We start from the raw sequence: 13,253 nt of genomic DNA on the forward strand, positions 1-13,253 counted from the left end.
CTGGAAATTCTGATGACTTAAATCCTGATCCTGTAAGTGCTACTGGATTAAGTTCTGATGTCATTGAAACTGTGGTAAAAACTCCAAAGGAAAATGCACATGTCCAGGGGGAGCAAGCTGAAGATCCTACCATATCTCAAGGCTCTCGACAAACATCAGAACCTGTCACTGCCTCTTCAAGTTCTGATTCATCTAGTTCTGAAGAGCCAAGTACTGATAATTCTGGAAACTCTGATCCTTCAACTCCTGAAAAATCAAACTCTAATTCTGAAGTCTCAGAGAGCATAACTATAGGGGAGCATCAGAAAATGCTGATGGAGACAACATGGATCATGGGGGAGGATCCAGTTCTAGAGATCAACTTCCATCTGCAAGGAAATAGACTAAAGCACACACACCTGATTTAATCATTGGAGATCCTGAAGCAGGTGTTAGAACTAGAACTGCAACTTCAAATGAATGTCTTTATCATTCTTTTCTATCTCAGACTAAACCAAAGAAAGTGGAAAAAGCTCTTCAAGATGCTGATTGGGTGCAGGCAATGCAGGAAGAGTTAAATAAATTTGAAAGAAATAAAGTCCGGACCCTAGTGCCAAGACCAAAGAACAGATCTGTTGTAGGCACAAAAAGGGTATTCAGAAATAAAACTAACAGTGATGGCATAATTACAAGGAATAAAGCAAGACTGGTTGCTAAAGGCTACTCTCAACAAGAGGGTATTGATTATGATGAAACATTTGCACCAGTTGCTAGATTATAAGCCATAAGGATCTTTTTGGCTTATGCTGCTCACAAGAAGTTTAAAGTCTTTCAAATGGATGTGAAAAGTGCTTTTCTCAATGGAGAATTGGAAGAAGAGATATATGTTGAAAAACCTCCAGGCTTTATAGATCCTAAATTTCCCAATCATGTCTACAGGCTTGACAAAGCACTTTATGGCCTTAAGCAAGCTCCAAGAGCATGGTATGAGACTTTATCTCAATTCCTTCTGGAAAGTGGATTTCACAGAGGCACAATTGACAAGATTTTATTCTACCTCAACCATGGAAAGGACTTACTTTTGGTACAAATATATGTTGATGATATCATATTTAGTTCTACATATTCCAAACTTTGTGAAAAGTTTGCAAAGCTAATACAGTCAAGATATCAAATGAGTATGATGGGAGAACTCAGCTATTTTCTAGGCCTTCAAGTCAAGCAAAATGATGAAGGCACTTTTATCTGTCAATCCAAGTACACCAGAAATTTACTAAAGAAATTTAGAATGCAAGATTGTTCAACTGCATCCACTCCCATGGCCACTGCAACCAAGTTAGATAAGGATACTGGTAAATCGGTAGATATTACTAACTACAGAGGTAAGATTGGCTCCTTACTTTATCTAACTGCTAGTAGACCTGATATCATGTATGCTACCTGTCTTTGTTCAAGATTTCAGGCTGATCCAATAGAACCTCACTTAATAGCTGTGAAAAGAATTTTCAAATACCTTAAGGGTACAACTGATCTAGGATTGTGGTATCCTATGGAATCAGATTTTAAGCTAATTGGTTACTCAAATGCAGATTTTGCAGGATGCAAAATAGACAAGAAAAGCACTAGTGGAAGCTGTGAATTTCTTGGAGGCGGATTGGTTTCTTGGTTTAGCAAGAAACAGAAGTCAATTTCCACATCAACTACAAAAGCAGAATATATTGTTGCAGGAAGCTGTTGTGCACAGATTCTTTGGATGAAGAATCAATTACTGTATTATGGGTTAGAATTTTCTAAATTCCCTATTTACAGTGATAATCAAAGTGCAATTGCTATGACAGGTAATCCAGTTCAACACTCAATGACAAAGCACATCAGCATTAGGTACCATTTCATAAGGGAACATGTGGATGAAGGTACAGTAGAATTGCATTTTGTTCCAACAGATCAACAACTAGCAGATATCTTCACAAAACCACTGGGTGAAGCTACTTTTACAAAATCGGTAAATAAACTTGGAATGGTTTCAGGTTCTTTCTCTAAATCTGCTTAGCTTTTGTTCTGCTGCATCAGACTTTATGATCAGTGTTTACAGATTGTATTATCTATATGTAATATGTGCTTAATTTAAAAATTCATCAAATGCTGATTGTTATCTGATGTGGATCTATATATTCAGATAAGTGTTTTAAATGTTCAGTAACTATTCAATCCAATGAGGATAACTGTGCTAGATACTGACCTAGTAGTCTTTAACATACTAGAAATCCCATGTTTTAATTAGTTGTTTATGTGGAAACTCATTAACACAAGCAGATTCTGATATTGAGCTTAGTCAAGTTTACTTTGTGTATCTTATTACTAGTCACAAACTAGATTCTTGTTTCTTATATGTCAAATTCTGATGTCAGTAAATCTTAAGAATGAAATAAGTGCTGATAAGCCTCACTTACCAAAAGAAAAGAAAAGAAAAGAAAAGAATAAAAGTCAGGTACTCCTTTGAGATCTAGAGTAAATATGTGGAAGGGAAGACCCAAGTGCATTGCTGGTATTAAGTAATATGCATTAGAAAAGCAAAAAAATTTCTTGGTGACTTTTTACACTCTATGATCACTGGAGAAATACTCTGATAACAACATAAATTCTAATAAGCAGTCGTGACTCACTTACACTGAGAAGCCACTGTAAAAAGGAATTTCAGAAGATGCATAAAATGAGCACAAATAGTTGAGATGGACTCTTGCATAAATTTGTTCTATAGTAGACATCATGACTGATGACAGATTTTAAACATTTTTCTTAGTTATGCCTTATAACTAAGATGTACTGAAGTTTATCAGACTTTAATCTTTATATGATATTTTGTTGAATGCACACACATTTTCACTCCATATGAATGATGAAAATTACTGTGGTGATTAAGTTGTTGTTGACAAATAGTTAAGTGTCATTTGCATAAATTTTGAGGACAAGTTCTGATTGAAGTTCTGATGATTAAATTCTGAAGAAAACAAGTCAGTATTTGTATGAAGAATTACAGAACAAGCTATTCACTTTTTGAGTACAGAAACCATGTTCTGATGACTGTTAACATCTGATATAAGTTAAGTTCTGATATTAATCCTGATGGAATCCTTGATGCTTACGTGGCATTATTCTTTACTTGACTTATTTGTGGTAAAATCTGAAACACTCATATTTAAATCAGAATATATTTGGGTAAGATAAAAACAGTTATAATCATTTTGGGTTAGTGGTAAATGTGTATGTCTTGAAAACCTGCATGTACACAGTGATTGTTAATTATTTCTCGTGCCCTTTAACTCCTGCTTTAACCTTTTACTGACTGTTATTATTACACATCGGTCTAGGGAGACGAGGCATCATTATTTTTACTCTCAATAGTTAAACATTCCTCGCGTCCCTTGGTATTTCATTGCCTATTTAAATGACTGATCATTCATCAGTAAAATCACATCTTTTCATTTCTCTCCAATAATGGCACATTTTAGTTAGTTTTACTGCTATGGCACAGACACTGTGACCATTTTTTGAAATGGAATTCCGACTTCATATCTTATCAACAACATTCCATTCGACATCTGGATACAACTTCTAGACAACATTAAAAATGATCTGATGTCTTTCCAAAGAGAAGTTCATCTTAGTATTCTTAAACAGCAGGAGCAAATCATTCATCTTGATGTTCTCTTTGTTGAAAGTAGGAAGAAGAATTAATTGTCATCCATCAGTTTCTCTTCACCGTCAGCTTTGTCAGGCTTCTTAGACTAGGACTTAGGCTGTTGATGTTAAGAATCTTAGAATAAGACTATCTTGTAATTTTTTTGCATGTAATTGATAAATTTCATGAAATATACTCATCTGATATATTAATGAAATTTCCTTTAATTACAAGATTTGTTCTTTGTTTCTCAAATTATATGACTATGAATGTTCTAATTGAAATTTATTAATCTTTACTTCATCGATTTTTTTTAACTTTATCCCGTGATGAATGTTTTGATTCAATTTTTGATATTTTGAGGAAACAATTGAAGCACGGGTTCATGCATCTGAACCTGTGACAGATGTAGCTGAGAATGTTTCTTCTCAGAAAGAAACAGCAGCTCAAAGTTCTGATACTTTGAAAAGAAAGAAATCTGTAAGTTCTGTTGCTGCTGAAGCAACTCCTTCATTGGCAAGGAGATTGAAGAAAATGAAGGCTGGGAGGTATTTGGCTAAGGCTCCATCAGAAGATACTGAAGAAGCTGAGGAAGGGGATCAGGAATCTCTGATCTCATAAGAACCAGTTATCATTGAAGCCCTTCCAGCTCAAGGCAAAGATACTGCTAATGCTACAGTTGTTACCCCTCCTGTCTCTCCTATTAAAGCTACAGATGATGCTAAAGAACAAACTGAAAATTCTGAAATAGATATTCATAATTTGGGTATACCTAAAGTTCTTTATCTGAAAGCTCCATTTACATCAAAGACACCAGCTCTGGAGATAAATTCTAATCCTCAGAATTTAGATGATGTTATTCCTGAATCTCCAGTTACTTCACACACTGTTGAGCTATCAGAACAGCATGAGTCTTCCTCAAGTTCTGATAAAAGTGTTTCTGCTGAGCATCCAGTTCCTAATCTGGGCAAGGAATAATTGGTGAAGAAATTTGTTGAAAAGGAAGAACCTATTCCTTGGGAGGATACTCACAGAGGTGTTGAGTGGACCAAGAAGTGGAATGAATCAGATTGTATTCCATGTTCTAAAGTTTTGACAGAGCATATTGCAAAAGCTGACGAGTTGCTCACAAATGTTGATTTTAAGACACAACTCATGATCACAGCTCTGTCTACAAAACATCTTCAAGGTCTACATACTTTTACTAATGAAAAGGTCGATACACTCAGAGAAAAAGCTGATAAGCTTGATCTACAGCTCAAGCTTGATAAGAACAGGTATATCAGACCTATTTATGAAAAAGTTGAAGCCATTGAGAAAACTCAAGAGGAGCAACAGGCCCAAATTGCTGAGGTCCTGGCTAATCAAGCTTCTCAGAAAGCTCAATTGGATGAAATCCAATCTTCAGTTGAACTTCTTCTTTCTCTCTTACTTCCTGATGATGTTAAAAAGGGGGAGAAGGTAGTTAAGTCCAAATGCTCACCTACTTATGAACTGAAGAAAAGGGATGATAAAGGTGATGACCAGGGAAACTCTGAAAAGAGCAGAGGTCAAATAAAAGTTCAAGGAAAATCTTCTATTCAGAACAAGTCAAGTTCTGATGCTGTGAATGCTCAAAGACTGAAGTCAAGTGCTGATAAACAAAGTCTGATGTCAAGTTCTGATATTCTTATTTAGTCAAGATCTGAAGACTCTCAGAAGTTTTTACAAACTCTGAAGTTAAAGGGGAAGCAGACTATTGTTTATTACAAAGATCCTAAAATCCAGACACTTGATGAGGAGATAGCTAGAAGATTGTTTATGAAACACAATCTAGGAATGGATTTAGAAACTCTCAAGGGGGAAGAAGCTAGATTTGCTGCTGAAAAGACAAATCTTAAGTCTAAAGCTTTTGATGCAAAGAAACCTCTAAGGCCTAAGGAAAAAGGCATTGTGATCAAGGAAAAGCCAAATTCTGAAACTTCAAAGTTCAAGACTAGATCACAGACTGAGAGTGATCCCAAAGACAAAGGGAAAGGAAAAGTTGATGAACCAACCAAGCCACTGGACTTGAAAACTTCTCAAGATCTGATGAAACCAGTGTGCAAAATGGTTTAAGTAACTGATTATAATCTTGTTGAAGATGAAACTGTTCAAATTCTGTAAAGAAGAAAGATAATTGAAGAATCTAAAACAACCTCTGACACTGCTCAAGTTGTTGTTCAGAATAAATGACAGCAAGGTACAGAAGAAACATCAAATTCTGATCAAGCTATCAAGACATCAACTACTGACAATGCTCAAGTTGATTTGAAGAAAATGACAATTGCTGATAAGAAGAAGCTATTATGGAATAAAGCTACTCCAGTTGAACCAAAATCCAATCTCATGATTAATCAACTCGCTACATTTGGGTTGAGAGCCAAGCAACCTAGAGATAGAGATGGATTAGGTTTTGACAAAGAGAAGATTCAAACAGGAGTAGAGGTTACTCTAAGAGATCCTTTCATGTTGACAGACAAACCATATGAACAAATCAAACAAAGGCACATTGACAAGGTGTTGTCTGCTTAAATTGTGATAAATGCTCATGACAAAGAGAATCTAAAAGAGAAATTGATCTTATTTCTCAATGATGGAAGGACTTGTAGACTAGCTGATACTGATGTACTAAAGAAGTCTGTCAGAAAGCTTCAACATATTCACTATCTTCTGGAAGTAAAATCTGATGTTACAAGAAGATGGTCATAATACATTTTGAAGGCTATAAGAGATCTATTCAGAATCTCTGGTACAAAGACTTCTCATTACAGTCCAATGATTACTGAAGGTGATGGAAGAGAAATTCCTATGTTGAAGAATTCTGCTAAGGTGGAAGTTATTCTGAAAGGAAGATGCTTATGTTATAATGAAAACTCTTCACATCCTAAGGTTATCAGACTTGGTGATGGACTTGGAAGAACATCCATTCAAGCTCTCAGAACGGCCATTTATGAAATTGGTGATAGTAAAGAAGAAGAACTGATGCAGGTCAAAGCACAGTTAGCTGAAGTTCTGTGGAAAGTTGAAGATAATCAAATAAATGATTTTGTTAAGAATCATTATGGATTCAGATTGATTCAGTGATGTTGGTAAAGCTGGATGTTTTGTAAGTTGTAGTTAATAGTCTTATTAAACCCTTATTGTATTTGAACTTAAATGTTTTTGACATCATCAAATCTATTAACTTGTACATTCTTTCATAATTTACAAGTTAGGGGAGATTGTTGGGTATATTTGAGATGTCATGTCTAATATGTTTCATGTTTAGTTTTCAGATCTTAACAAATAGGAAATATCAGTTCTTACTGGAATCAGGACTTACTGGAAGTCAGGACTTAAGGATATCAGGACTTAGATTATCATAAGATAATATCAGAAGATGGATATCAGAACTTAAGTACTGGAGGACTAACAGTTAAGGAAGGAAGCTGATTTACAGGAAAGAAGATCGAGACTAATACAGAAGAAGATATGCATGGAAAGAGTAAGATGACTAGAAGAATTATATAAGATATCTAATTGATATATTTTAGGAGACAGAATTATATTCCATATCAATTAGAAGTTATCTTGTAACTATGTGTCTATATAAACACAAACATAGGTTTACACTATATATGTTACGATCATCGAGAAGATCATACATTGTAACCTAACAGCTCTCGTGATATTTGTTCATCACTGAGAGAGGACAGTTCCATTATAACAGAGTTTATTATATCGAATACATCTGTTTTCTATTACTTGTGTTCTAAATCGATTTGATTGTATTCTACACTGTATTCAACGCCCTTCTACAGTGTTGTGTGACCTAACATCTTAATTAATTTAAATTAAATATATGTTGTCAATAATAAATTGGGATAAAATATATCTATTGAACTATTGTATACATTCCATCGTAAATGTATAATACTTGATTTCAATTTGATTAACCATGCTTCATATCATGTGTATTTAAAGAAATATTACAAATATGTTCATTAAAAAAATATTATATAATAATATAAAACAAAGTAGCAAATGTAAAAGAAAAATATGATTATAAGTTATTAGTAAGGCTTAACTCTCAGTAATTGAAATACCAAAAATATATTCGTTTAAAGACACACAAGCATACCTAATATGTGTTTGATTAATAACACATATAATTTAAGTAGCATAGTGGTTAGAACTCTTGCAAAGAAATTGTAAGATTTAAGTTCGATTCCGTAGAAAAACATTTTTTTCAATAAATAACACATACAAGGGTAAAATAGTAATTTCAATGAGAATAAAAAATCTCATGAATTTTATCACCATATTCTTCTATTATATATAGAAGAGAAGAGATGGGAGACGGAAGGTAGAGAGAAGACAGAGACAAAGAAACAAGAGATTGAGATGAGAGGGGGTTACGTGGCCGGGGGAAATGATTTGGGAGCAGGGGCGGCTGGGTAGATTATGATGAAATATATTTTTTTTTCTATATTTTTTAATCAAAAATTCTCTCATAAATTCTTTAACCTCAAATTCAGTTTAACATGCCAAAATAAAAATTAATGGGGAATAACTTTGAAAAATATGATTTTGAAATAAATACAATAATTATGTCAAATTCTCCAAAAATTATGAACTTTCCTAAAATGCGAAAATACAAAATATCTAAAAGACCCGTGATTTTATAAAATTTCAAATTCAAATTTTATGGGTTTGACGTCCCCAGCTGGGGCTGCTGGGCTGCTGCGGCAGCGGGGACTGCTGGGGCTGCTGGGGCTGCTGGGGGCGTCGGGGCGCGCTTGGGGCAGATTTTTTTTAGAGCTGGATTTTTTTTTCAAGGGCCATAATAGTGGGAAATTTATTTTAATTTTTTCCATTAAATTTTAATTATTGCTTTAATTTATTGATTATGTGTGTCGTTAATTATGTGTGTAATTCTTTTAAAATTGCATGTTTAACTTAATTAGGACGACATGGACATAAAATTTATTTATTGCTTTAATTAAATGTTATATGTTGCTAAAATTATGTGTGTATTTTGAATGCATGATTAGACATAATTATAACAACATAGGGCCCCATTTAATTTTAAAATTCCTCAATTTTAATAAAAAAAAATCTAAGTGGGAGAGGGAATTAATATGAAATTAAATCACATGGTCTCCATTATTGGTTGTAGGTAATTTAACATAAAGACGAATATAAATTATATATACGTCACCCATCGTGGCATGTAATTTGTGGTGTCTAGAATGTTATAGAAATTACTAGAACAAACTTCTTAAATTAATAAATTTTGAAAGGAATAAATACGGATTTTCTTTATTTCTGATTTGGGGCGATTTTATCAAAAACGGGTTCATCGAACTTGTAATGCTGTGGGTTTTAAGCGAGACCGATGTGACTCATCCACTACCTGGAAATCAAACCATTGATGAATATTGAATTGAAGTATTCTATTCAAGGCAAAATTACGAATATTGGAAGGTATACACGCCACCCATCGTGGCGTACCAAGTTCCATAGATTTCGAATAATTTAAGATTTGATGATGGTATACACTTAGCTATGAAAAATAATATAGTCCACCCCAACGTGGCATATTGTTTAGTAATAGGACCGAAGTAACATTTAAACAAAATTAGGTGGTATACATGTCACACATCGTGGCATATCAGAAGCTTATGGTGTTTAGATGTTAGTGCATTAAATTTTAATAATTTAGATCTTAATAATTAATGCACCCTTATTTATGTGATGTTTTTATGCATGATTCTCAGGATAAAATGGGCTTTAATCCACTATTCACCATACTTAAGGATAACAAACTTACCAGACCTAACTATATTGAATGGAAACGAAATTTGGACATTGTGTTGACTGCTGAGGAGTACAAGTTTTGCACTTATGAACCCAAGCCTGAACAACCTGCTGCTGATGCTCCTGAAGATGAGAAAGAGTATTATAAACGGTGGATTAAGGCTGATGAAATGTCGTGATGTTACATTCTGGCAGCAATGTCGGGTGTTTTGCAGCATCAGCATCAGTCTATGGCCACTGCTTCGGATATGTTCTTTAATCTCAAGGAACTTTTTGGAGATCAGAATAGGGCTGCTAGGCAAGTAGCCATGAAGGCTTTAATGAACACTCAGATGGCTGAAGGCACACCTGTAAGGGATCATGTTCTCAAGATGATGTCACATCTGAATGAGATAGAGATCCTTGGTACTGAACTTGACGGGGAAACCCAGATTGACATTATCCTTATGAGCTTGTCCAAGAGTTTTGAGCAGTTCCGCTTGAATTACAACATGAACAAGAGGCAGTATAGTCTCGCGGAACTGCTAACAGAACTTCAAGCAGCTGAAGGATTATTTCGGCAGAGTGTTCAAGTGAATGTGGCTGAGAAAGGTTCTTTCTCTAAGCCGAAAGGTATTAAGAAGAAGAAAAAGGCTTAGACAAAGAAAGCTGTGAAGGCAGTGGGAGTTCAGGGTGGTGTGAAAAAGCCTAAGGGAAAGTGCTTCAGATGCAAACAGTCAGGTCACTGGAAACAGGATTGTCCTCTTCCTAAGAAGATAAACAATACTGGTATGTCTCTTTCTCTAGTTACAGAAACATTTATAGCGGCTATATCTACGAGCACTTGGTGTGTAGATACAGGAGCCACTGATCATGTTTATAATTCTATGCAGGGGTTCCAACTATCCAGAATGCTTAGAGATGGTGAGATATACGTGTTCATGGGAGATGCTACGAAAGTAGCAGTAGTTGCAGTAGGAGTTATTCATTTATCTTTTGGTTCTGATAGGATTTTGGTTTTGAACAATTGTCTTTATGTACCTTCTTTTAGAAGGAATTTAATTTCGGTTTCTAAACTTGCTTTGGATGGTTATAATGTTTGTTTGGATCGTAATGTTTCTATTATGATGAATAACTGAATTATATGTTCTGGTACATTGCAAGACAATTTGTATATAATTAATCCTAGTCAACCTGCACTGCAACTGCAATTTAGGGAATTGAACAACACATCTTCTAACTCTACTAAAAGAAAGGAACCTTCTAGTTTGAACCAAACATATCTTTGGCACTTGAGATTAGGTCATATTAACTTGAGGAGGATTCAAAGACTGGTAGTAGACGGGCCTTTAAGCTCATTGGCAGTGGAGCCATTTCCAGTTTGTGAATCCTGCTTGGAAGGTAAAATGACTAATAGGCCTTTCAAGGCAAAAGGGAATAGAGCCAAACAACTGTTAGAATTGGTTCACTCTGATTTATGTGGACCCATGAATATCCAAGCAAGAGCTGGTTATGAATATTTCGTCACTTTCATTGATGATTATTCTAGATATGGGTACGTTTATTTGTTGCACCGTAAGTCTGAGTGCTTTGATAAGTTCAAATAGTACAAAGCTAAAATGGAGAAGCGACTTAATAAAAGTATCAAGTCACTACGATCAGATCGTGGTGGCGAATACTTGCTTGGAGAATTTAGGGAATATTTATCAGAAAATGGGATAGAATCCCAGTTAACTGCACCATGCACACCCCAGCAGAACGGTGTAGCAGAGAGAAGGAACCAGACTCTTTTAGAGAGTGTTAGATCGATGATGAGTTATTCGGATTTACCCAAGTCGTTTTGGGGACATGCCTTAGAGACAACAGCTTATCTTCTGAACTTAGTACCTTCTAAGTCAGTTCCTAAAACCCCCTTAGAATTATGGACCGGGGATAAACCGAGTCTAAGACATATTCGAATATGGGGTTGTCCAGCACATGTGCTGAACAAGAACACGACTAAGTTAGAATCTCGTACAGAAATAAGGTTGTTTGTAGGCTACCCCATGGGAACGAAAGGATATTTATTTTATAGTCCGAAGAATCGGGATGTCATTGTTAGCACCAATGCAAGATTCTTAAAGGAGGAATATATAATGAATCACAAACCCATGAGTAGTACATTTTAGAGGAACTAGTGGGAGGGAAAAATAATACCCATGAAGCTGTAGTACAAGTAGAACAACCACAACATAATGTACAATATGTCACTAAAACCGCACCAGTGCCTCGTCGTAGTGGGAGGGTTGTTCAACAGCCTGATAGATTCATGTTTTTGGGTGAGTCTTCAGACTTGGTCTCTGGTGAACATGATGATGATCCCCGTACATACGAAGAGGCAGCACAAGACAAAGATGCATATCTTTGGCAAAAGGCGATGGAATCTGAGATAGAATCAATGTATTCTAATCAGGTCTGGGAGCTCGTGGAACCACCCAAAGGTATAAAACCTATTGGATGTAAGTGGATCTACAAGAAAAAGAGGGGATTAGATAAAAAGGTGAAAGCCTGGAAAGCAAGACTTGTTGCGAAAGGGTATACTCAGAAAGAAGGTATCGATTATGAGGAAACCTTTTCACAGGTAGTCATGCTTAAGTCAATCCGTATTCTTTTATCTATAGCAGCTCATCTCGATTATGAGATTTGGCAAATGGATGTCAAGACAGCTTTTCTTAATGGAAGTCTTGAAGAAACCATCTATATGCAGCAACCAAAAAGATTCATTAAGGAAGGCCAAGAGCATCTGGTATGTAAGCTTAAGAGGTCTATTTATGGACTTAAACAAGCTTCTAGAGACTGGAATATTCGTTTTGATCAGGCAGTCCAGTCATATAGATTTGATCAAAGTCCAAGCGAATCGTGCGTGTATAAGAGAAGTGAAGGTAATGCGGTGGTTTTTCTAGTACTATATGTAGATGATATTTTACTCATTGGAAACAATGTTGAGATGTTGTCATCAGTAAAGGCATGGTTGTTCAAACAATTTGACATGAAGGACTTAGGTGAAGCGGCATACATCCTTGGGATCAAAGTTATAAGGGATCGCAAGAAAAGGATGTTGGCTTTATCTCAAGAGCCCTACATTGATGAAGTATTAGCTCGTTTTAACATGCAGAACTCCAAGAAAGGTATCTACCTTTTAAGCATGGAGTTGCTCTATCTAAGAAGCAGTGTCCTTCGACACCTAAGGATATAGAGAGCATTAAAGCAGTTCCTTATGCTTCAGCATGTGGAAGCTTAATGTATGCTATGTTATGTACGAGGCCTGACATCTACTTTGCTGTAGGCATGGTTAGTAGATATCAGTCGAACCCAGGTCAGGAACATTGGTGTGCAGTAAAAACTATACTCAAGTACCTGAGAAGGACTAAGGAGTATATGTTAATTTACAAGGCCTCAGATCTATTTCCTTTGGGATATACTGATTCAGATTTCCAATCAGATAGGGATAAGAGGAAATCAACCCCGGGATATGTTTTTACTTTGGGAGGTGGAGCCGTTATATGGAGGAGTGTAAAGCAGAAATGCATTGCAGACTCCACCATGGAGGCCGAGTACGTGGCGGCCTCTGAGGTTGCCAAGGAGGCTGTATGGTTCAGGAACTTCCTTTTGGACTTAGATGTGGTACCTAATTTTCCTAGGAGCTTGACGGTGTATTGTGATAACACTGGTGCTGTGGCAAATTCAAAGGAACCGCGAGACCACAAAGCAGCTAAACATATTGAACGTAAGTATCATCTCATATGAGGAATCGTAA

This window comes from Apium graveolens, chromosome 2 (genome assembly GCF_009905375.1).
Source record: "Apium graveolens cultivar Ventura chromosome 2, ASM990537v1, whole genome shotgun sequence".
Taxonomy (NCBI): domain Eukaryota; kingdom Viridiplantae; phylum Streptophyta; class Magnoliopsida; order Apiales; family Apiaceae; genus Apium; species Apium graveolens.